General features: G+C 42.0%; 5 non-coding genes across 5 annotated transcripts; all 5 read left to right on the plus strand.

Moving 5' to 3' along the window:
- The first annotated feature begins 383 nt into the window (after positions 1–383).
- Positions 384–524, plus strand: LOC115249008 (U4 spliceosomal RNA). Its single transcript, XR_003887736.1, has one exon. It is a non-coding gene; the product is annotated as a U4 spliceosomal RNA (small nuclear RNA).
- Positions 525–1101: 577 nt separating this feature from the next.
- LOC115249009 (U4 spliceosomal RNA) lies at positions 1102–1242 on the plus strand. Its single transcript, XR_003887737.1, has one exon. It is a non-coding gene; the product is annotated as a U4 spliceosomal RNA (small nuclear RNA).
- A 578-nt stretch (positions 1243–1820) lies between these two features.
- LOC115248938 (U4 spliceosomal RNA) lies at positions 1821–1961 on the plus strand. The gene has a single exon (XR_003887667.1). It is a non-coding gene; the product is annotated as a U4 spliceosomal RNA (small nuclear RNA).
- Positions 1962–2539: 578 nt separating this feature from the next.
- Positions 2540–2680, plus strand: LOC115249010 (U4 spliceosomal RNA). The gene has a single exon (XR_003887738.1). It is a non-coding gene; the product is annotated as a U4 spliceosomal RNA (small nuclear RNA).
- A 15587-nt stretch (positions 2681–18267) lies between these two features.
- Positions 18268–18349, plus strand: trnal-aag (transfer RNA leucine (anticodon AAG)). Its single transcript has one exon. It is a non-coding gene; the product is annotated as a tRNA-Leu (tRNA).
- The last annotated feature ends 6254 nt before the right edge of the window (positions 18350–24603 follow it).

The raw sequence follows: 24603 nt of genomic DNA on the forward strand, positions 1-24603 counted from the left end.
TGGAATGTGTAGGGTGTGGTTTCACATGAAGGGCACCAAGTGCAATTGATTACTGGAGGTGGAGTTTAAGCCTTGATGCTAAAAATTCTAGCATTGCAAAGGAGGAGGAGCTCGGCCAAAAAATCTTTAATATGCCCTCTTGAGTCTCCTGCTTTTTTAGCACCCAAGTTTTCTTGAGTTCTAACTGCCCTGAAGATGATAACATCATGATTTACTTGTATGTCAATGCATTATTCCTCAAAGCAGCAATAATCACAGCTCGAAAAAACCTAATCACGTTCAAAGCAATTCACACCTATTTTTCACATTCCTCTTGTTGAGAGTTACCATGGCTGATAGTGGTGTTGTCTACAACCCAGATTAAGCAGCTAGGGTACACAGGTATTCCTGCGCAGAGGCAGTATCATAGTCTATGAAGTTCTACTGAGACGTGATTATTGCTAGTTGAAAACTTTACCCAATACCCCGCCTGGTTGATTTGCAATATAATCAGCTGTGGCAATTTTTGATGGTCTCCTTAGAGACTGAGTTTGATGTTTGGAAAAATAAAAAATTAAACAGTGTGCCAAAACGTCTTCCTGTTTCGGACTTTTCATTTTTCTAAAGAGTGACTTTTTTAATCACCTTTCCAAATGTTTAAAGAAACAGAGTAATGTCTTATAAACAGCAAATTGAAATGTTTCTTGCAATAAAGATGCATCTTTTCAGGAAAAGAGTTTGGAATGTGTAGGGTGTGGTTTCACATGAAGTGCACCAAGTGCAATTGATTACTGGAGGTGGAGTTTAAGCCTTGATGCTAAAAATTCTAGCATTGCAAAGGAGGAGGAGCTCGGCCAAAAAATCTTTAATATGCCCTCTTGAGTCTCCTGCTTTTTTAGCACCCAAGTTTTCTTGAGTTCTAACTGCCCTGAAGATGATAACATCATGATTTACTTGTATGTCAATGCGTTATTCCTCAAAACAGCAATAATCACAGCTCGAAAAAACCTAATCACGTTCAAGGCAATTCACACCTATTTTTCGCATTCCTCTTGTTGAGAGTTACCATGGCTGATAGTGGTGTTGTCTACAACCCAGATTAAGCAGCTAGGGTACACAGGTATTCCTGCGCAGAGGCAGTATCATAGTCTATGAAGTTCTACTGAGACGTGATTATTGCTAGTTGAAAACTTTACCCAATACCCCGCCTGGTTGATTTGCAATATAATCAGCTGTGGCAATTTTTGATGGTCTCCTTAGAGACTGAGTTTGATGTTTGGAAAAATAAAAAATTAAACAGTGTGCCAAAACGTCTTCCTGTTTCGGACTTTTCATTTTCCTAAAAGAGTGACTTTTTTAATCACCTTTCCAAATGTTTAAAGAAACAGAGTAATGTCTTATAAACAGCAAATTGAAATGTTTCTTGCAATAAAGATGCATCTTTTCAGGGAAAGAGTTTGGAATGTGTAGGGTGTGGTTTCACATGAAGTGCACCAAGTGCAATTGATTACTGGAGGTGGAGTTTAAGCCTTGATGCTAAAAATTCTAGCATTGCAAAGGAGGAGGAGCTCGGCCAAAAAATCTTTAATATGCCCTCTTGAGTCTCCTGCTTTTTTAGCACCCAAGTTTTCTTGAGTTCTAACTGCCCTGAAGATGATAACATCATGATTTACTTGTATGTCAATGCGTTATTCCTCAAAACAGCAATAATCACAGCTCGAAAAAACCTAATCACGTTCAAAGCAATTCACACCTATTTTTCACATTCCTCTTGTTGAGAGTTACCATGGCTGATAGTGGTGTTGTCTACAACCCAGATTAAGCAGCTAGGGTACACAGGTATTCCTGCGCAGAGGCAGTATCATAGTCTATGAAGTTCTACTGAGACGTGATTATTGCTAGTTGAAAACTTTAACCAATACCCCGCCTGGTTGATTTGCAATATAATCAGCTGTGGCAATTTTTGATGGTCTCCTTAGAGACTGAGTTTGATGTTTGGAAAAATAAAAAATTAAACAGTGTGCCAAAACGTCTTCCTGTTTCGGACTTTTCATTTTTCTAAAAGAGTGACTTTTTTAATCACCTTTCCAAATGTTTAAAGAAACAGAGTAATGTCTTATAAACAGCAAATTGAAATGTTTCTTGCAATAAAGATGCATCTTTTCAGGAAAAGAGTTTGGAATGTGTAGGGTGTGGTTTCACATGAAGTGCACCAAGTGCAATTGATTACTGGAGGTGGAGTTTAAGCCTTGATGCTAAAAATTCTAGCATTGCAAAGGAGGAGGAGCTCGGCCAAAAAATCTTTAATATGCCCTCTTGAGTCTCCTGCTTTTTTAGCACCCAAGTTTTCTTGAGTTCTAACTGCCCTGAAGATGATAACATCATGATTTACTTGTATGTCAATGCGTTATTCCTCAAAACAGCAATAATCACAGCTCGAAAAAACCTAATCACGTTCAAGGCAATTCACACCTATTTTTCGCATTCCTCTTGTTGAGAGTTACCATGGCTGATAGTGGTGTTGTCTACAACCCAGATTAAGCAGCTAGGGTACACAGGTATTCCTGCGCAGAGGCAGTATCATAGTCTATGAAGTTCTACTGAGACGTGATTATTGCTAGTTGAAAACTTTACCCAATACCCCGCCTGGTTGATTTGCAATATAATCAGCTGTGGCAATTTTTGATGGTCTCCTTAGAGACTGAGTTTGATGATTAGAAAAATTTCTAATTCAGATTTCTTTGTTGTTATGAAGTGTCAATGTTTTTTATCCATTTTTTTTTCATTCTGTTTTTATGTAAAGATATGTGCAATATAGTCATCTGTTGTAATCAGTTTTATTCTAGTTCTGAAGTATCTTAAGAATTTAAGAACTACAAATGGTCAATGTTCCAGTTTGTTGCTTTTAAATAGGCTGAATCATTTTGTATATAAAAATGAATCATTCTGTGTCTTCAATTATCCTTAATTATGATTATGATTATGTTTCTTTTTCACAGAAAGTTTTGTTTACTTTTTATAATTGTAAAATTTTGTTACAAAGTGTCTAATATAATGTATAATACCATAATCAACATTATCCTCAGAAGAAGACGCGTGCGCGCGCACACCCACGCACACAAACATTGACACATGTGTTCCCTGTGGCTCGTTGTCTGTGACTTGATGTTCCATAGAAGATAAAGTGGGCTCCTCGGGGCAGAAACAGCCTCACTTGTTTTCTGCCCTTCTTACCATGTGACATGAGAGAGTGCCCGTGCATGTGTGTATTTGTTTGTGTGTGCTTGTTCAAAACAGAGTGTAGGTGCTGAAGCTGTTGACAAGATCCATTAGCTGGAAATCAGTATTCTGCTCTCCTCTTTTTTCTGTCTTATCCAGTACATCTTCCATGGCTTTTCCCCTCATCCCTTAATTTTCATTACTTCCTATTTCTCACTTCATCATCTTGTCACTTGCTCTCCTATAAGTTATTCTCTTTCTTTTTCAGATCACTCATACTTTTTCCTGGGTGCAGGGTCTCACTGCCACTTCTTTTATCATTGTTACTTATTTATCTATCTTTACCCTGTCATTGTCTCATCGGTTCCCATTGAGTCTAGATGCCATTTCTTTTTCAGATCTTGATAATGCTTTTATTGAGCATTTTTCTTCTGAACTATATTCCTCAACCAAAAATCAGACTTATGTGATGCTGTTTTGTGCCGAAAAGCTGATTGTTTACTTTTGTGAATAGCAGAACACTACCTCCTGTTTCCTGTGATTGGAAGGATGACTACCATATATAAACTGGCCTATCACTGTTGTTGTACATCTAAAATGTTTATTTGGATTTTTTTTTCTAATGTAACTGAGGCCTGCCAAATATTTCTTGTCAGTTTGTAAAGAATGAATTGCATTCATCATTTTCTAGGCTTCTGTTTTGCCAAAGTAGAGCTTTCTCTGAGAAAAATAGTTAAAATAAAAAATAATGTGGAAAATGCCTGTGGCAGTTGTAGTTTTTCAATACTGTTATGGTCCCATTTTACTTGCATGTATTAGGGTCAGTGTAAACATTTCATCTTTTCCCAAAAATAAAATCTCCAGTTAAGCCCTTCAGGCACTGAGAAATGTGTGCTCTTGCAGATGATTAAGCAAACAAAGATAGAGAGAAGGTTTCCAATTCTGCAGATTTTCTGTTGGCAACTCACTAGTTGTAAATATTTAAAAGTAGCTCTGATTGATGCTGAGCAGTTTTAAGTGTCTTTTCTCTAAAGCAGCCCATTTACAATCTGGACCATTTTTCGATGTTTATTGGCTCTGTGATGCATCTGTAAGAGGACACATTTGAAACAGGTAGGCTGGCAAATGTAATCCAAACACAATATACGGTAGTTTTTTTGTTACGAATAACCTAAATGTTTATGTAATTTACCACATTGCATTACCTAATTAAATATGTCTGATTTTACAATTTTTAATTGTATTTTATCCGAAACTATTTGATTAAATAAAGTGGTTGTTATCTTTAAACCCAAACAATTATTTGATAATGACATGTAGAATGGGTTTGAGAATGTGTGAGAAAAGAATCTGTAAGCTGGCAGGTTCCAGAGTTATCTTTCAGTATGTTTCGCTGTTCAGTAGCTTCTGATCCACAAGTGGATCATTGCACCACCCTAAAATCTATTATATGATATACAAGTTATATTACATATAAGTTACGCTGAATTTCCCAGCAATGGGCCAATATAAAGGGCTTTTTTGCGATAATACAGTTATGTAAAAGTTTGGCCAAAATTCTTATTGGTGTCAGCAGTTAAGTAAGTGGAAGACGAGATGGTATTAGTGGTAATAAAGTAATATCAGTGTATTTTCTTTCTTTAAAATAATGTCAACAAAAAATGATTGATGAGTGATGATTTTTTTAATAGGAGCCATGGAGGTTAAAACAGGGTCTGGAAGACTGAGCACAAGTCCAGTTCAACTGTTCATCATGGTGTCCCAGGAATCTCATACTGTAGAACTGGAAAACTTTGATAAGGAAGAGTGGGTGGAAATCCTTAAACATATGAGCCTATGTGATATGAGCCTGCATCAGACAGTGGAAATGGTTCATTATACATCACGGACACGGCATAATTTATTCTGCACTCATAAATAAATAAATACAACCTAGAACTGTGACATTGGAAGAGACTCATATCCTCCCCCCCCCTCAGTTCAGTGGTCAGTGCATTCATAGATTATGAAATAGGACCAAAACATGACTTTTAACAATATCAGAAACTGAGTATTTGCTCCACCTTAAATAAAATTAACTTACTGTATCTTACATTTTCTGTGCCTAGAAAGCAGATAAGAGTTCACTGAGTTCATAAATAATGCAACACCAGCAGAGAACTGATACCAGGATTAAGGCAAGAAGAATATTAATAAATTCATACACCGATCATGATGATATTTAGGGGGAAAATACATTTTGAAAAAGCCCAACACTGCAGCAGGAGCAGAGCTGCCATATACAGCATGGAGGAGCATTGCAGACAAACTGCTCATAAACACCCAATGTATTATTTCTTAATTAAATGTACGGTATATTGTTTTATGACATTTCACAATGAGCTTTTACAGGCAAGCATCTTGAAACACAAACATTCTAGTTTGGTGTAAATTGGTAATCCAGGTTATTCTCTGTTGTAGAGAATGGGCCCAGAGAGGCTGGCACAATTCTGACATCGCTGCAATTTTCTGAGCAATTCATCTTACAGTTCCTCACACAGATTTCACTGTAGCCAGTAGAAAGAAAAGGATTTTTAAAGGCCTTCACCATCAGGACCTCTCTAAAATTGAGGTTCCACGTAGCAGCTCATCTCCGTCACATAATGAAGTTGTTATATCTGGAACCACTGACAGTAGAAGGTCCCGAGGCCTCCTCAAAATGCTCTCTTGCTTTTCCATCTTGTTGTACTACAGGTATAATAGCGTCTCCCTGCTGAGGGGAGTGTCCGTCAGTATCGACAACACCTTCGGCTGTTTGCCCCAGTAGAAATTCGCAAACATCAGATTAATTTATGTCTTTTATGTTAGACAGCTTTCTGTCTGAGAACTGTATTTGAAGGGAAAAAAGACGACCGCAGACAGGAAAATGTCTTCACACACAGGAACACAAAGTAAAGCTGCACGTGTGCCTGGAGGCGAATGACAGACAAGAGTTATAAGTGACAGATTTATGTCTGCCTGCTGTCCCACTATAGATAATGAAGGTGATGAAAGAAATGTTCTTAAGCTTATTAATAGGACATAATTCAGAGGTGTCCAACATCAGTTACCATGGCAATACAGCCAGCCTGAAGTATTTGCCATTTTTATCAAAATTTTTAGTTTTGTTTCAAATTGCCACTTGGAAAATGAATAATTCTAAAAAAAATACAACATAATGATACACATTTTGGGCATTTTCACATTCTTTATTTTAAGATAGGAAACGATAATCCCGCTTTTCAAACTCCTGGTTATAATCAGCGTATATCCAATAACGTCTGAAGTAATAAGAGAATGACTCACCAAGCTGAAACTTAAAATAATGTAGGTGCTGACGACGCCCGTGTGACCTACTTGGGTCATGTCGCTGATCTGGTGTTTTCACTGTGAAGTACCTGCTCCCGGGTGTTATATTTAGCACCACAGCACACGAGGTTGGCAGCGAGCTCAGACACCAGCGCGCTATGGCTGCCTGTGCTCAATACGGTATCTGTAACTTGTATCTGTAACTTGTTGCCAAACATGAGACATCATACCAAACGGACATAGCAGACCTGAGCACACCCTATCGTTTAATACATGCCAACGTGGCGGATGTACGAATGTAAACCTGATATGAAACACACTTTGGAGTGAAAGGCGGGACTACTCTGTCATTCCTGAGCCACTCATTTTTCTCCACCCCCAATCTTGCGCCTCCATCTTCTCTGGCTCTAACGACATCATCCATAAATGTAGTTAGATGCTAAATACGTGTGTATTGGCTTTCCGTTCGTGTAGACTAATGTGCGAACACTGCCAGTCCCTGATAAACCCACTAACTCTCGGGTTCATTATGATGACAAATAGCTGTGTGTTCGTGTGTGTGCGGAATCGAAGGCCCTCAGTTTGATGAGGTAAAAACACACAAATACAGATGGTGCACAATTTTACCACATTCGTCTCTGTATATTTATTAGTTGAGTAATTGCGAAACACACAGTCTTTACTTGCACCCATATGTGTGTCTCTCGTATTAACACAAGGTTAATTAATGTGTCTCTGGGTAACAGGGTTCTGACACAAAGATCACTCCAAACAAGTATTTGTTAACAAAAAACAATTTAAACCACAATCCTCTGTTTGCCGTGTCATTAAAAAATCTTGTACAAAGTATAATATATAATGGATTTAAGAGAAGACTAACTTGTGGGGTCAGACTAGTCCACTCCAAAAGTGCGTTACACTTCCTTTGTATGTCTGGGTGCTTTTCCTGGATAAGATTAGCACCGGCTATAGCACCACCTACTGGCAGGGAGAATTTGAATATAACCACAGAAACGTTTCAATCACTGGAGCTAAAGTCATTATTGGCAGTTTTCACCACTGGAATTAGGTGGACATGCAGTTGTTTTTGGATGAATCTGTAACCCTGTTGTAGTTGCATTAGGCTGTACGAGGTATTTGGTTTGCCCTCACGATGACCTCTTGCTTTATTAGCGCAGGGACAGATGTTAGCACGGACTTTGTATCACATGATTTATCAGAGGTGACAACATTGTTCCCAGAAGCTTCTTAAACATCCCTTTGCATCATGGCAAGCTTGTGTAATGTAGCATGACGCTACATACGACTGTGGGCACAAACAGTGCGTGTCCATAACAACACACATGCATAACTGAGGTTCTTGCTCCAGCAGATACATTGGTGCTTCATTTCTTTTGTTTAAAGGGTATTTTTGTTGCGTGCTTACCTCCGACACTGACAGGTACCACTGTCCCATGCCACAGTGCGAGACTCTTAGAGACACTTAGATTTGAATCATTCAGCTTTTTCTTTTCGTCACATTTTTATTAGACTCAGCATATATCTGCTCTTCGCTCCTCGCTCTGATGAGCCTTCTCCACAATGGAATTTCCCTTCTGTTTTTGGTATAATGTGTTTGTCAGGGATTGATGTTGGCTGACAGCTCCATGAGTCCTGTAAGAATGTTCTTATCAACAACAAAAGGTATGTCTTTTTTCCCCAAACTGGAAGTTCACCAGTCACCCAGACAAGCTCCTCCCAGTGATTCAGTGTGTTGAACTTGTTGTGACTCCTACTCTGGCCCCACCTCCTCCTGGGCAATCAGCTCAACCACCACCACCTGGGCCCTCTCCTTCAGCTGCACCCAATCTGCCCAAACGACTCTGCACCCATAAAAGGCCCCTATGCACTCAGGCCAGTGCTTGATCTTACTGATGTTTTTGGCAACACGTCCCGTGGACCCAGCATCTCTCCAGGCTCCCCAGCGACTCCCTGCGTCTCCCTGCGTCTTCCAGCGACTCCTCTACAACCTTCCTAGCCCCTCTTCCTCTGACCTCTTCCTCTTCCCCTTCCTCGGACGGATTTCTCCTATCCTCTGGACACTTGGACTCCCCCACAGACTCTCGCCCCTGGATCTCGAACTTGGTTCGTCTGCCGCATCACGCACCTATAGTTTGTCTCGGCCTCTCTCATTTAGTTTCTTCCCTCCTGTTTTTTTTTGCTTCATTAAACCTTTTGAGTTTACTTTTAATTCCCGTGTCTGTCTGCCTTCTTTGGGGTTCCGCCACACTTGACCGCCAGTCCTCTCGAGCGTAACAGAACTGGTGTTGACGCCATTGGACAAGGGAGTTCCTTTGTTGTGTGTATTCCCTGCAGCTGTTTTAACTCTGTTGTGCTGTTTTCCCAAAGTGAAGCCACATGTTTTCACACCTGGAACCATCTGAGCACCAATTGAAAAGTCAAATAGAGGAGAGTAGTGTGTCTTTAGTGGATTTATTAGGACAACATCAGGGCATCATCAAGGATACCCCAGAAGTCAAGTAAGATACCCTCACACTGCTGTTATTATTGTCATTATTAGATTTAAAAATATCCCTCAGACCACCATAAATTCATGGAGTTATGAGTGATTGCATTATTATACTTAGTTTTTACTCATGACTACGAGCTAGCATATCCAGTTTGATAACAGACCACTTCAAAAGGTGATTTCAAATCCAGCCCTCATCTGTGAATGTGGTGCTTTAACCTGCATTTGGCAGCTAAATGCAGAATGATTACTGATTCAGTTCCAGCAGTGCTGCTTCAGAAGTGTTAACATACTCAGCAACTGTTTGCAGTCACTTTAAATGCCTTTAATTACCTCTGCCTAGAGAGGAGGTTGTGTGACAGTTGGCGTTTGTTTGTTAGAAAATGATCTTGAAATGTTGCGAGTAGGTTTTAATAAAATACACGGGAAATTTTGGTAATAGTCCACCTTGTGGGCTCTGAGTTGTTTCAGTAGTTATTACACTGCAATAGTGCAGTCTGTCTTGATATTATCTGTTTATAACACCACCTCTCCTTTAATGTCCTTCCTGATCAAGAGGGGCAATTGGATATATGGTCTCATGAAAATCGCTCCCACTTGCATGCGTTCTTGTGCTTGAATGCATCATATTAGCTGACTGAGGGGGCTGTTTTGGACTAGATATTAGTGGGGGAGAGGTTGCTGGAAATTACCCAGAATTATCTGGGTAAGCCTTTCCTGTTTGTGAGCTTTAGCTGCTTCATTAGAAACAAGATACTTTTGTTCTCTCTCTTTTAAACACACACACACACACACACACACACACACCTACAATGGTTCCTTCCTTCTTTATGTAATTGCTTCCTTCTTTAATTCATTGTCCTTTTCCCCTTTCATCCTTTCCTTCCAGCTTTATTCCCTCATGCTGTGTTTAATCTCTAATTAAACTTAAAACACAGAGGAGCCTGGTCAGCTTGAATGCACCATCAAATGTGGAAATAATTTCCAATGATTTTAATGTTGTTACCTATAAGCCATGCCCTCTGCAGAGCTGCAGATGCTGCTGTCTGTGTGGCTGGAGTGTCGTCCAACTACGTTCAGACACTTTCAGCCCTGGTATTATCATCAGTCCTCGGTGTTCTGATTTGAAGTGGCAGCTCTGAGTGCAGGTAAAAATGATGCTGGCTGCCCAGATAACTGTGGACATGCTGTTGCCAAGAAAGTTGTTCATTGGGCTGTTTAAACCCTCTGGATAAGAAAATACTACACAGCAAAACCTGTCTGCAGTGCTTTTTTAAACAAAAGACAACTTTCTAGTTTTAAAAAAACCCTTTGAGTTTATTATTGCAAAGCTTTTGCGTGACTGACCTCAAAACACAATTGAGATGCGGAAGTCTTTATTTCATGTCCCAGAAAAGCTGAATTGTGCAGAAGTGTTCTGTTGTTAATAGTGCAGGAGGCATATAAAATAACCACAACGTATGTTCGGTGTAACATGGATGGAGGTATAATGAGTTCTGGATGAGAGTTCAACAAAATGAGTGTTACCCTTTTGGGATGGACCACCTTCAATTCTATGGCATAAATAATAATTAGTTTCAAATAAATTTCCATACAGAAGTAGCAGCAAACTCCACAGTATCAAGTAGTTAATTTCTTAAAATATTTGGAAATAGCAATTGTTAATGTGTCCTAAAATAATACTACTAATAAAAAAAGTTGTTCCCATATTATAATACAGTATTTACTGGCTACTGTGATGCATGAATTAAAGGCCAGACCCACATTGCCGGTCGAAGCTGCAAATGTAGCTGAAGCAGTAATTAGTCATCATTAGTATATGTAGATTAGGTCTAAATTGCTAGTTGTGCTGAATGTAGAGCTGAAAAGAAGCACATAAGGTCGGTGTTTATGTATGTGCACCTGGGCGGGAGGCAGGACTAGTGCACAGAGAACATTTTAACTTCACATAGAAAGAGCTCTATACGATACAAATGTAGCATATTTATAAAACATCATGGAAAACCTCATTAAAAGTAAACCTTTCCCCTGTATATCTGCTTTATCCAGTCCGAAATATTCCATAAAATGGATAAAAAAAGTCTCCCACTGTCTCATTATAATGACCATGCTCGCACACAATACCCACAATGCAGCTGAGGCTAATCAAAACATTTATCACTCATTGCCACAGTTCCACACACTCATGGGATCTCATTATTAGTTTTTAGGGATCAAAACTCAAAAATGTAAAGCATTAAAGTGTTACCTGCGATGCTATTAAAAGTTAGGAAAAGAGCATACACACACATTATATATTACACTGACAGTACAACATTATTGAGTTTCGAAACTTTAAAACAATGTATCTCGTTAGTATACATCGTTACAAATAAGCTTTTAACATAAAAGCAGATCAAGTAAAATGATTCATCCCGGAATTCCCATCCCAGTACATTCAGTGATAGTTTATTTAAAAAAAAAAATAGGAGAAGAATTAATGTCAATGTTAGTGCATCATCACAGCTCTTTACATTATTGACCAAATATCCTGAGACGGCTGCCATCCTCGTCAAACCTGCCCTGAGTTTAACTTCGCATCAAGCCAAACTTTTGCAAAAGCAAAACCTCAGATGTAGTTTCAGACGCGAAGGGGCGGACAAAGACAGCGACAGAGATGGGAAATAAAAGTGACAATAAGAGGGTAGAGACTGACACAGATACATCTTTAGCTTGGACAGCCTGCACTCCGTTTGACTTGTCTCCTCCATCCTGAACGTGTTTCCCTCTCGTTTTCTCCCAAGTGCTGACAAGTGGAAACAAAGGAGAGACAGACAATGACAGCAGCACAGCGGGACTCTGGATATGAAACCTTCCTCTGTCTGAACAGGGATCCTTCATTTGCAAGGGTGCCACTAACTCCAAACGTTCCAGCTCTAAATGCTGCCCTGACTACTTGACTCTACAGAACACTTTGTGTTGACCTTTGGATAGAGGTCAAGTTAAATATTTTCTTGCCATTCTTGATGTAATGTTCTGGCCCTGGCTTGGTTGGGAGTCTCAGGGCTTCACTGAGCTGATAACCCTGCAGGAATCTACTTAGATTTTCCCCCCGCCTGTGTTAGAATGTTCTTTAATGTGGACCCAAAGGCAAGATAGCCAGATCAGCAGCAGTTCAGAATTCCTTGAAGTTCTGTCATCGACTAGGTAAAGCGGAGTGAGGAGCCAGCAGGAGAGAGCGTGATCCGAGGGAAGTGGCCTGACTGAGGGGTTCAGACCAGGGATTTATACAATTCCTGATGAGCTGATGAAACACAGGGAGGCAGCAGAGGGTCCACCCAACGCCAAGGTGAACGTGAGAGTGGTACCAAGTCATCCTAAAGGCCCAGGATATCCAAAGCCAGACTCTGTTTAACGATTATTTCTGACTCTAAATTCATAAATGAAGGCTGAGTTATTCAATTTCTATTGTTAGTTTTGCTAAGTACAACCTTGCGGGAAATAAAAATAAAACTGACTTGTTTATAAAAGTGACTCTGAACTTCACACCGAGAAAGTATTTACATGTTTGTTTGTTTTTTTTACAGACCTGTATGAATTAGAGATGAAATGTTGTCCTGTCAGGTCATGGGTCAGGCACATTTGTACAATCAGAGAAATAAAATACCAGCTCGGGCTTTTTTCTGGGCAAAGAGGGCCAAAGATTTTCCCGACATTATTGTGGAACACGATACGCTTAAAAACAAACCGCACTTTACAAAAGTTGTCTTTCTGTCTCTGCTTTGCTCCGGTCATGAAGTCGGAGCGATTCTCCTCCACTTAGACACATAATAACTAACAGTGTTGCCTCGTAGCGGCAGCAGTTCAGTGGCCTTTCTGTGATACTACACTCTCCTCGAGGGGCTCTAAAAAAATGCCTTTTCTAAGCTGCTCAACATTTGAAACAGCAAAGGGGAACTTTTGAGAATGATGGATTTGACCTGGCTCAGTGGGATCAGCATGGGGTGCAGAGGCAGAGGTCCTGGTACCAGTATATGAGCTGTCATCGCCACTAAGGTCAGGTTACCTCTAACCCTGAGTGAAACTATCCGGATCACACCACTGCCACAGCTTAGATGAATGTTTGTAGACTAGATTTGCCAGTTTTTGGCCTAAACAGCTGCTGATCATAGCAAACGTATCTGAATGGGTGCAGGGGGAAGTCTCATGTGTCAGTCTAAAAGGAAACGTTGAGGGCGGTGATGATGTCATTATGGTTTTAACCTTGACACAATCTTCCCATTCAGACCTTTCCAATATGTAATTAGTGTGTTGTAATACACTTTGCTTTTGTTAACTCATACAATTTTCCGCCCTGGGCTGCGCTGTAGATGCCTTTCACTCCAACACTCATAAAGATTTGAGAACAATGACTGATGTGAAGACTGAGAACCTTCACTGACACTAATCAAGATAGGCTGCACACAGACTCAAGAAAATAAGAGAATTTCTCCCCCCACCACATGTCGTCTCCTGTAATGTTTCCAACGCGCGTCAATTGAAGCAGACAGCATTTTGCTGACTGTTCATGACCTTTGCATCACTGCACCAGTGGATAAACAGCCAAGTCAGGTGGAAAAGGGTAAGGACAGGCAGAGAAGGAAAGAGGAGAGGAAGGTCTGCCTGGAAGCTGTAGAGGATCCAGGACCGACGTGATGCCGTGAATGAGACACAAGGTTGGTGAAAGGACAGAAACGGCGGAGACTCCGATGAATTGTGAAAGACAACGGGACACTGAGAACTAATAAATAACGCTTAAATGAGATTTCAATGGCAGGCGTTGAGCGAAAGGCTCAAGGATGTGGGAGGCAAGGACTAAGGGACGGAAGGCGGATAGAAATAGAGATGGGCATGAAGGGAGTAATAGAGTGGGAGAAATATGGAAAACAGCGATGAAGGTCCAATGGAGCGCTGTGGGGGTGGAAGGAGAGAAGAGGGGATATAAGGGGAAGCAATGCATAGGAAAAGAGATTCTTGGCTGGCACCGTCAGATGTCATCTGCTGTGGGGGTACGTCTCAGGTGGTGACTCATCCTGACAGAGTGAAAGAAGTGGGAATAGCTGCAACCTTCGGCCCCAATAAAGGCTGTCAGTCACCTCAGAAATTATTGATGAGGTGAAAGATTGTAAAAGATGAGCTGTGATGACTAACGGCTACAGTTTTGGGGCCTTAACTCCCCAATAAGAAAATAAAATGAATGTTTTCTTTACACGGCGATGCTTCACAATGCCTCAGTGGGATACAGGCTTATTTATTCAGGGTCAAAAGCGGCTTCACTCAAGGAGAGACTAAATCTCATGTGCTGCTTTTATTGATAACAGCAGAACTCTTGGGTTTATCATTTGTATCAAATTTTCTGCCAACATGTCATTTAACTTAAGGCTGGAAATGCGGATCACACCGTTAACTTTACAGTTCAGCGCAGGAATCGAAGAGGCTGGAATGCACCGGCCTCCGCCGCAGAGCGTACAACCCCCCCACCTTTACCCTTACATGCATGTGCAGACCACCTCACCTGCAGATCAGGGCAGGGTCTTTGTCACTTCTTCTCTGACCTGCTGCCTGAACCTAATGACCACCCTTTTTGACAACTCAAAAAGACCCACAAATGTTGACACCTACTCTATGTGGGACCCACACATGCAGTATTTGTGCAGAGCAGTCTTACCCGCCTGTCTGGTGGCCCATCAGGAGCTGTTGCATCTCGTGCAGACCCCCAAAAAGACTCTTTTAAGATGGCTTGGTAACAAGGGAAAAAACTAACAAGCAAAGTGAGCAGAGTCCAGATGAGGGCTGGCAGGCTGAGGGGACGAGGCCGAGCTTGGCAAGCTAGGCTCCTGGCCAAAAAAAAAAACAAAAAAAGAAAGCCCCCCCAAAACCCCAAAACACAGAAGTGAGTATACAGTGAGTATGGGAGGGGGAGCTGGTTAAATACTGACCTTGATAAGATGTTGGGGAGCAGGTGGAGCAGCAGAGGAGTGGACAGGAAGACAGAACACGGAGGGTAGGAAAACACCAGAACACATAGGAAAATAAACCAACCCACCACATCCTGTAGGAGCTCCAGGTCTCCAAACCTGATTACTCTATTTACATCAGCTGCTGGTTGACTCTCCTTCATGTCTGCAGAGACGAGTCAATCGAGCAGTTTCAGACATTAAACGGAGCAATGTAACGCCTCATAATCGTGTCAACAGTAGCCACTCCACAGGCTACTGGATAAGTAAAAATACAGTTCGTCAACTTCAAAGAGAAAGACGTCCATAAACCAAACCTGCATACATTTAACGACGAAGCCCTAGTCCCTAGATGGGAAATGATTGGTTTTACTCTGTGTTCATCACAAACAACCATCAAGGGTGAGCATATGTGTGTATGTGTATGTGTGTATATCTGTGTGTGTGGACACAGTCAGAGCAGCAGATGCTCACAGCATATAGGGGTTCTTTGCTCAAGGGCACCTCGGCAGTTTACACAAAAACAGCCCCTCTCCTGTAACCAGTAGAATTTTTTTGGTGGGACTGGAACCACAAAGCTTCTGGCCCGGTCCTCCACAAACACATAACCTAGATATGTTATTACTAAATCTGTTGTTAAGAGTCGATTGTTAGTAAGTTCCGATAAGTTTGAGTGTGCTGCTTCACGTTGCATTGATATTTGGGCATTGACCTTGTCCTCGACTTTACTCATGTTAAATATTAAGTTGCCATTTTGGGGCCAGCAGCTCGTTGCTACGTCACTGGGAATGTTTCAAATTCCTTTTGTTTAAATACTGGTTTACACAGTGGGCCAGTGCTACTTTTTGCCCGTCACGTTGTTCCTCGGAGGCTGAATATAATAATTCACTTTGCTGGATCTGTTTTTTTTTTTGTTTTTGAATGCCTTTCCTTCCCAGTTGGGCAGATTGAAGCCTCCCAGAACAAGTCTTGCAGGAAGCGAGTGCAGCGCTGCCGTGGCGTAGCGCACAAATTCAATAAAGTGACATTTTGCACTTTCAGCACAGGCAGAGAGTGTATTTGCTGTCTTATATCAGGCTTCATCTTGACTTTATTAAATGTCCATCCGTCAGGATCAGGAATTCTCTGCCAGGTCGTGCTCATTCCTGGGGGCAATTTAGAGTCCCCAAACAGCCGAATGTACGATAGAGTAACCTCGCTAATACTAAGCGATTTTAATATGCAGTTGTGAATTAAATAGCACTTATTATGGGCTGTACAGTGAAAATTCAGAGTCACCGTAATGGACTATTCTAAATGATTTTCAATGAACCATTTTAAAATAATTACACATTTGTATAAAGGCCCAATGTTGTGCTGCTTAAACCCATCTACAATAATAAAAAAATATTCAAGCCTTTATTGACTTGTTTATTTGCCATCTCTTAAAATCGCACCATTATGGAGGCACCATGTACCTGATATATGCTCATGGCAGCTTTATATTTCCAGATCATTTTTACACGCAATTATCGCTGAGAGAGAGTGAGAGAGATCAGCCTGGATCAGAACCGAGGGGTGAGGAACATCCTATCTTACCTTCAAACCTGTGCTGGAAATTTTTTGCCAGCTCGTAAATGGCTTAACCATTTTTCAACGGGACTTTACTTGACTTTTTAAGACATGCTGCTGACAGTTTGTGTTATTGACTTTGAGGATCAAGAAAAAAGTCTTCCTGTACTTCGAAATGAGCCTGCAATTTAATGGAAGGAAAAGTCCAACTGTATCTTCCAAGTAATGATTAAAACAGGTTCTGCAGGTACACACAACCTTGCAGCCCCACAGTCAACTGACCTTTTCACCATATTCACGCCTGTGGAGCCATATTGTGAGTGAGGCTGGGCCCTGTAGTATTCCTCTGGGTCAGTGTGTGCTTTCACAGCTTCTTCTCCAAGGTGTTGTCAATGCTGCAACAGTGGGAAATGTCAGACTTGTTGGAGGTAAACATCTTTGAAAGGAGTTGGGATCTTTAGAGCTAAATGTCATGCTGCCGTTTTAACCAACCTGTACTGACTGAAAATACAAAAAAACAACAACCCACAAAACAGCTGAGGGGCCATTTAGACGCTTTGTTAAAGTTACTATAAGTGGATGCGATCAAAATGAGGGTCTGGACGAATATCAGAAGCACAACGGAATCAAGAAGGGATTAGAAACACCTGACCAGACATGAGTTTGCTCATTAGTGCTCAGGCTGTCATCAGTGGCCACAACATGCTGGTAGCTTGACCAGTAGCGGGACACAGGTGCAGACAGGGCTGCTGATAATTCTCCAAATTGTGATTAGGTTGACCAAACGCTCTTTTCATGGCTTCAGTGAGCCTGACTCAGGTAGGTGGACGTCTCCCGAGCACTGTGGTTTATACCTCGTCTGTCCCTGCTGAAAATATTTTTTCATAAAACAGCATAGAGCCATAATAATAATGACATAAATAAATGAATCGAGTGCCTGTTGCAACGGGATTATCCATCAACTTCCTCCTGCTGGCATCACTTCTCTGGGGTCTGAGGGGGCACTCTGGTTTTCAGACCAAAACCATTGATGCTGACAAACCATTTTAAGCTGGAGTAAACATTCATTATTCATTCGGCTGACAAGTGTCACTGTTTCCACAATGAGCTGTCAGCCACGCAATGCTTGAAGCCCAAATAATTCATCACTCCCAAGATGCTTTTCTTTCTATGCTTTTGCTCTTCTGGTTGGAAGTTTTAGATTTAAAACCTGCTAATTTAGAACTACACAAGTTTTAAGAAGCCGTCTTCAAATAAAGTCATTGAACAGGTGTTTGTCCTGTCGTTTACAGTGTTAAAACATCTGCTGTCAAAATGAACACATCCAGGCCATTCAACCAGCTGTCACGGTCCACCTTTTTCCTACGCCCCAAGAACCACTTATCCCATTATCTCAGCAAAGTCAGTACCCTGGGGTGTTACCATGACAACATTAATCAGACATGCACCCTGTGATTAGTGCTGGATGACTAATGAAGGCAGGAGTGCGAATGCACTTGTACTGAAGTCATGTGAAGTAAAAAGCCAGGAATGTTCAACGGAACAAATCCACTGAGACGCTCAGCTGTACCAGAACCAGCAGCATCCAGAGCTCAAGCCAATAAAGAGTTGCACTTTAATGCAATTATCACATTTAGTGAGGAGCTCAAATTACACCTAATTTTCTGAAGAACGTTTGATGTTGAATTAGTAAAATGCTCACCTGTAGGTAGTGTGGCCGAGAGGTCCAAGGCGCTGGATTAAGGCTCCAGTCTCTTCGGGGGCGTGGGTTCAAATCCCACCGCTGCCATTTTGGCAGCAGAATTTAGAGAGTTTAAAGCTCCAGCTCCTGGTGCCACACCGAAAAAATTCTTGGTTGAGTTTCCATGTTGTTGTGTGTCTCACCTGGGCACGTCGGCAGCTCCAGCCGTCCTTCCATTCACGTGTGTTCCTGTTTATGTCCTCTCCACAAAAGAGTTGGGCAAACATTTGAAGTTGAAAGCTAAAATCCTGCTGCCACAGATGAACGCCACATTCATCGCCTCTCTGTTGGAGGTGTCGAACACTCAAAAGATGCAAACTCTTTAAATGTGTTTGCTCTCCAGTACATTTGCTAGATATCCCATGACCAGGACCATGTTTTTTTTTTAATCCAAATCATTTAAAACCATTTTAACAAAGTGTTTATGGAAATGCAGCAATAGATTTGGGGCAGAAAGCAGATGGTTGAACCAATCTTCCCACTGAGACACAGAACATCAGTGGGCGAGGCATTTCAGGCTCTGCACCCCTGTGTGGAGCTTAGCTTCCAGCTGTTGTTTGGAAAAATAGTAGCAGAATGCTTTAAATTCATCTAAATGTAGTAAAACTTATAGGACAGCAGAACATGATTGTTGTTACTGAAGTGTGACGTCATTGTTTTCACCATGCTGGTGAAGTTAGCGGCGGGCTGTAATGGTCTTTTGCTTATAATATTGAAGAATAAAAGCATTTTTATGGATTCTTGTTAACCTAATTAAACTAATCTTCCCTTTTATGCAAGGTGCGCTCATTAAACTATTGTTGCTGCTTCTTCGGGAGAATGTTTTCTAACCCTACTTCCATCCCATTTTAATGCATCCCCATGAAACCATTTTCTTCTGTCGGCGGCCCTACTGGGGCCTCTGTGGCCCCCATCGAGTGCGGAGGAAGGAAGAGCCGTGAACAGAGCAACCCCAAAACATAACCCCAGATTCCTTGAGTGAGGGCAATGGCGACCGTATAAACCCACAACGTTAGAACTGCAGAATCAATAATAACACAACATAAATTATTAATGTGCATCTTCATCGGGTACCTAAGTGAAGCTGAAGACACGCCTCCTTTGATTCCAATACAGTAAAACACATCACGTTGTTAAAGCCTGCTCTGTTTTCTTGGTTTTGGCTCGCGTGAAAGCTCATTTCTCTGTTGCCGGTCTTTGTTTTTGGGACCCATGGAGCAAATCAATAAACTGTGCTCTTTGTTTTCTGCGATTCAACGTCCCCTTGAGGATGAAGTAAAGGGGATGAATAAAGTTCCCAGCACAGCCTTCACATACTGGCCGACTCACAATGTCCACTCCTGTCCACTGGTTAACTAAGAGGGGTAATTTAAGGAGGATAAGTAAAACCAGACTCTTCCTGTTTTGCTCTTGGCCGGCACAGAAAGACAAATTCAAAATCAAAGCAGCTCTCGTGTGACGCTCACGTGCAGGTGAGGACTTATGGTTGGACCAGTGTGCAGCTTCAGCCCAGTCTCACGCTGGACAGGTCAGATTGGAACACTTGTCAGCGACGTGTCACGTACCCAATCGGTGTCAGCGATGGTCTAATCACACTCTGTTCTACTCTCCTCATTTCTCCTGGTTTGAGTCGATCGAAGTGGGGTGGGGGGGGGGGGCTGTTGCCTCGCCGGCGAACAGGAGCAGGCTCTATTTCAGCCGCTTAGATTGAATCAAGCCTCGACTCTTCACTAACACTGGGTCCACAACCCGCCAGCCTCCCTTTCAGGAGAGAGAAAAGAGAGCGAGAGGGAGCGAGAGAGCAGTCTTGCCGGCCAATCTGTGGGTTCCATTTCACGACTGCAGATTAAACTGCTGCACTCTGACCTTTTTAACAGCCTTTATTGAGTTTAGCATAGCTCACCAGGGACCTGCTCGGTTCAATAGTCCTTATTTTATCAACAGAAAATAATAGAAGTCTGACCAGCCAAGAAAACTATTCACCTACAAAAATATATATATATATACATGACCAAACCTGTGCGCATAGAAATTATACTAATTAACACACGCTTGATGATTCTATTTAACTTTGATAAATCCCAAATGCAGCTGCGGTGTTTTGTTTTAGTGTGTTATTACGAGTTGTTAAAAAATTTCCCCAATTTTTCTTTATTTTTTTTTTTTTTTTTTTACAAATTTTCCTTGAAAAAAGAAAGAGGCGTTGAAAGAGGAGCACAAATAAAACATACTCATCTGCATAATTACTCCTCTTTTTTAAGAGCTGGGTCATTTTTGCATGTCCTGGTTGATGACCAGCACCTCTTCGTCTTCATCGGGACCTTTGAATCAATTGAAGAACTTGGAATGGAGGCAATCAAAGTGTATTTGAGCATCCATCAAGTATGCAAACATGGGAAATGATTTGATTAGGATGGAAATAATATAGCAGAGGGAGACAGAGAGAGACGGAGAGAAAGAAAGAGAAATAGACTGGGGGGGAATTCTGTGTGTAAGTGTGTATTTGCAGGAATTACACTGTGTGTGTGTGTGTGTTGGTTTTTGTGTGCTTTAAAGGTCAAGCTGGGGTTTAATGAAAGGTCGAACCTCTGGATCAATCCATTTGGTCCACAAAGCCAGCTCCAGCCATAAGCTTCCTGACTGTGCTTGCACCTGTGTGTGCGCCTATGTGTGTGTGTGTGTGTGGGGGGGGGGCAGGTCTGAAACCAGCCGCCACAGTAGGAGAGCAGAAATAAATCAGCTGTTTTCTAATTTGAAGGGATCCCTGTCGACAGGCTTTTGTGTGAAGAGCGGCGCCACACGAAGTGTTCAGCCTCTCCAGGTCTTAATGGCAGCCAGGCCGACTTATAGTCTTTTAAGGTTGCTGGCTTCTTTGATCAGATGTTAAAGCACAGCAGAAAAATGTCATTGGCGGGATTAGAAGGTTGAAAGCAATGACATCTTTGTTCAGGTAGAGGTTCTTTCAAGCGCTGCGTTCAGCACCAACAGAGCAGCTTATTTTTCTCCTTTTTCTTTCGATCCAAATATTTGGTGAGAAAACCAGAAACCCAACTGGAAGAAGGCAGAATCCATCTGCCTAGAGGAGCAAACCCACCTTGTGTTGCCACAGAAACCATCCATCTCCTCTATATGTAACATTTTACCCCCTTTCATCAGCAGATTTTAAGGGTTTGGCTCACCTTTCTGGTTAACACACAGGATTCAAACACGATTTTAGCTGAACCATTGACACCAAGACACATTTGTGGACCGACACGTCTTCATATTTCCATATGTTGCTTTCAAAATATAGAAAAATAATTTCGCAGCCATCACATAAGAACATATAACATGATGTTCATGGCTTAGGGGCTGTTGGTATTTTACTGTGTGGCCGCCACAGTACTGTAAACTCTACTCTCTCCTCTTACAGCCAACTATTTTGAGCTATGAGCAAGTTTATTTTCTTAGAATTAACGCCTTCTTCCAGGAGGGTGAGAAGAGCATACGTGATGAGGAGTTACAGAAACGTGGTAAACAGAGACAGCAAGGTGATAATAAGTGTGAATGTTGCACCATGGGGATGATTCTAATTAGAATTCCACCGCGCGCGTGTGTGTGTGTGTGTGTGTGTGTGGGTGTGTGACTGTGTCTGTCCCCACACCGTTTGTTCCAACTACTGTTTCAGGCCTTGAACTCATCTTGCAGACCACAGCGAGAGGTCACTTTAAGAAGTTTTATTAAGAAAAAGAAAAACACAACAAGCAGGGTAGCAGCAAAATAAAAAAATAATTTCAAAAAAGGGGTCTCCTAACCCCAATAAAAGGTCTTTTTAAACACAACACTGGAGTTAGTACGTGATTTACCACCAAAGAATCAATAACGAACGGGCCGAGTTTGGGAGAGAGAGTTGGTTAAATAGTGGAGACCTTGATGAGCTGATGAGGAGCAGGTGAGGAACCATGCAGGGGTGGTAGGGGAATTAGGCCAGACACAGAACATGGAGGGCAGCCAAACACCAGGAGAAGGAAGGAAACCAGCCCAGACTCTCACATCCCAACGACGCCATGAAAGAGTCCCCCCCCCCCCCACCCACCCCTGGAAGGTTCATTTGTGCAGGGGCTGATTCATGTGATGTCCGTCACATTTAGGATGTCATTTGTTTGCTTTAATATATTAATAATATAAATAATTTAATGATAAAATATTGTGTTAAATGACATTGGTGCTCCTGTAAAGAATAAAACATGTGGAATGAGAGACAAAGAGAGAGAAAAAGAGTGACCAAAATCTGCTAATCTGCTAGTTTGATTTAATTACACTGCTAAACACCTAAAGTTTGGAACCGGGGGGTCGACAGATGGAGGTTGCAAGATGAGGAGAAATTGGAAGTAACGGAGCCTGAGCGATGGAGGGGGAGTGTGCCAAAGAGATGTGGTGGAGTAGAAGTGTGTGTGATGGATGGAGGGATGATAGGTGTGATGAAAGAGGGAAGCAGGGAAGCAGATGGATCATTATGACAATACACGTGTGTGTGTGTCTGTGTGTGTGCTGAATACAGTAGAATGTGTAGAGCGTAGCAAGCGCGACTCTGTTTTTAGTGTATTTCTTGCTGTTTTGTTTAGTCGACAGATCAACAAGGCCTTAAAAAACCAGATGTTCCAACAGGGCACCTTTAGGAGGTTTGGTGAAACATCTGGATAAAGGGTGGGCACATCTGGCCCTGCAGAGCAAAACCAGGTATTATAGATTTGACATCATCCAAATGTCTCAAACCATCTGCCTAGAATTGCTAGCTGCTAGTCCACTTGCTCTTTTTGAGCCTATTGATGGTTTTTTAGAGCCAAACAGCAGCGAATAAACATGGTCACATTTAACACTCAGGAGTTTTTGTTATTTTTTTCGCTGGCCAAATCATTGGTTATAATAAGCGAGCTAATTATTGTGCAGTAATGATACCCACCCTGAACAACCTATTTAATGTCTTAGCATATAAAGGGGAAAAAGATCGTAAATATCAGCCAGGACTCAGCTAATGACCTAGATGGTTGTCGGTCTTCACCCTACCCTCTGCTAAACGACCACACTTTTTCACATTATAAAATTTGTAAATCCCCCCCCACCCCCCCTCAAATCTAACACCAAAATGGACCAGATATCAGCGAATGGGAAGATAGAGCCTAAAAGGATGTTCTGCTCCAGGATCACGACGAAGCTCTTCCCCACATGTTTTTAGTACCTTTGATTGAGAGAAGATACAGTTTCTCTGTCTTACTGAGTCTGCTGTCGTTCATTCACCTGCCACGTTTCCAACCCCTGACTTTATTGCCACAGGGATGTTTTAAATTCCTAAAAAGCCCTGTAGTTTATCAGATGTTTCACTCATTTGTCTCTGGCCAGACTGTCAACGTTGCCTTTTCACCCTAACTCACATTTATCCGGCTCTTCGCCGGTCCGCTGTCTCTCAACTCCACCCTCACAGAAGTGATATACCACTCTTTTTGGCGAACGTGCCCCGCAGACCTCTCTATCAGGACTGACAGTGGAAGGAGGAGATCCCCCCCAGACTACCAACCAGCTCACCTGTGGATACCAGCGCCCACTTGCTATGCAAGGCTCACTTTACCTTATCTTCTACCCGTCACACTCGGTCCGTGACCCAGGCCCGCCTGACTCGCTCAGCCGCTCTGCAAGAACTCTTATTGCAATTTCTAAACCCGTGTTTTCTTCCGCTGCCCTTTTTGTCTCAGCGGAATTTCCCGTTCTCCTCACAAACCTGCCTTTGCTGTCACTAAGTGATCTGGAGGTCTGTATACCCGCATATAGCTCTTCCCTCTGAGAAGCCGCAAGGACATGAGTGCACTCGCATTCCTGCAGGTGCAGCAAAATGACATTGTCGCCTCGCGCAGGACTCAACCGCCGGTGTGAAAAATCGCTTCCTTCCTGGAACACTCCTTATCCCTCCCCGAGAAAAGCCCGCAGGTCTCTTGACCCTGATCGTCCTCCTGTCATGTGCAAAAAAAATAACAATCTCTTTCCACCCGTTCCTTCTGGTTCTTGGTTTTGCAGTTGGCCGCCCAGCTTCCGTTCAGCCGCGGAAAGAAAAAATCCATCATGTATAACAGTAGATTAAAAGTTCTGTCGATATTCAGATGAGAGAGAGGACGAGAGGCAACAAAGACATGTGTGATCAGGCTTGTAATCCCAAAAGGGAGGCACAGCAGCAAATCTCTACCTCTTCAATGGAAGCTTTTAACCTGCAACTGGGATTGAAACCAGGAAGAGACAGAAAGAGGCTGTTTGCTGCCTCTCAAAGCTCCTTA

The sequence above is a fragment of the Takifugu rubripes genome, chromosome 2 (assembly GCF_901000725.2).
Source record: "Takifugu rubripes chromosome 2, fTakRub1.2, whole genome shotgun sequence".
NCBI classification, from domain to species: domain Eukaryota; kingdom Metazoa; phylum Chordata; class Actinopteri; order Tetraodontiformes; family Tetraodontidae; genus Takifugu; species Takifugu rubripes.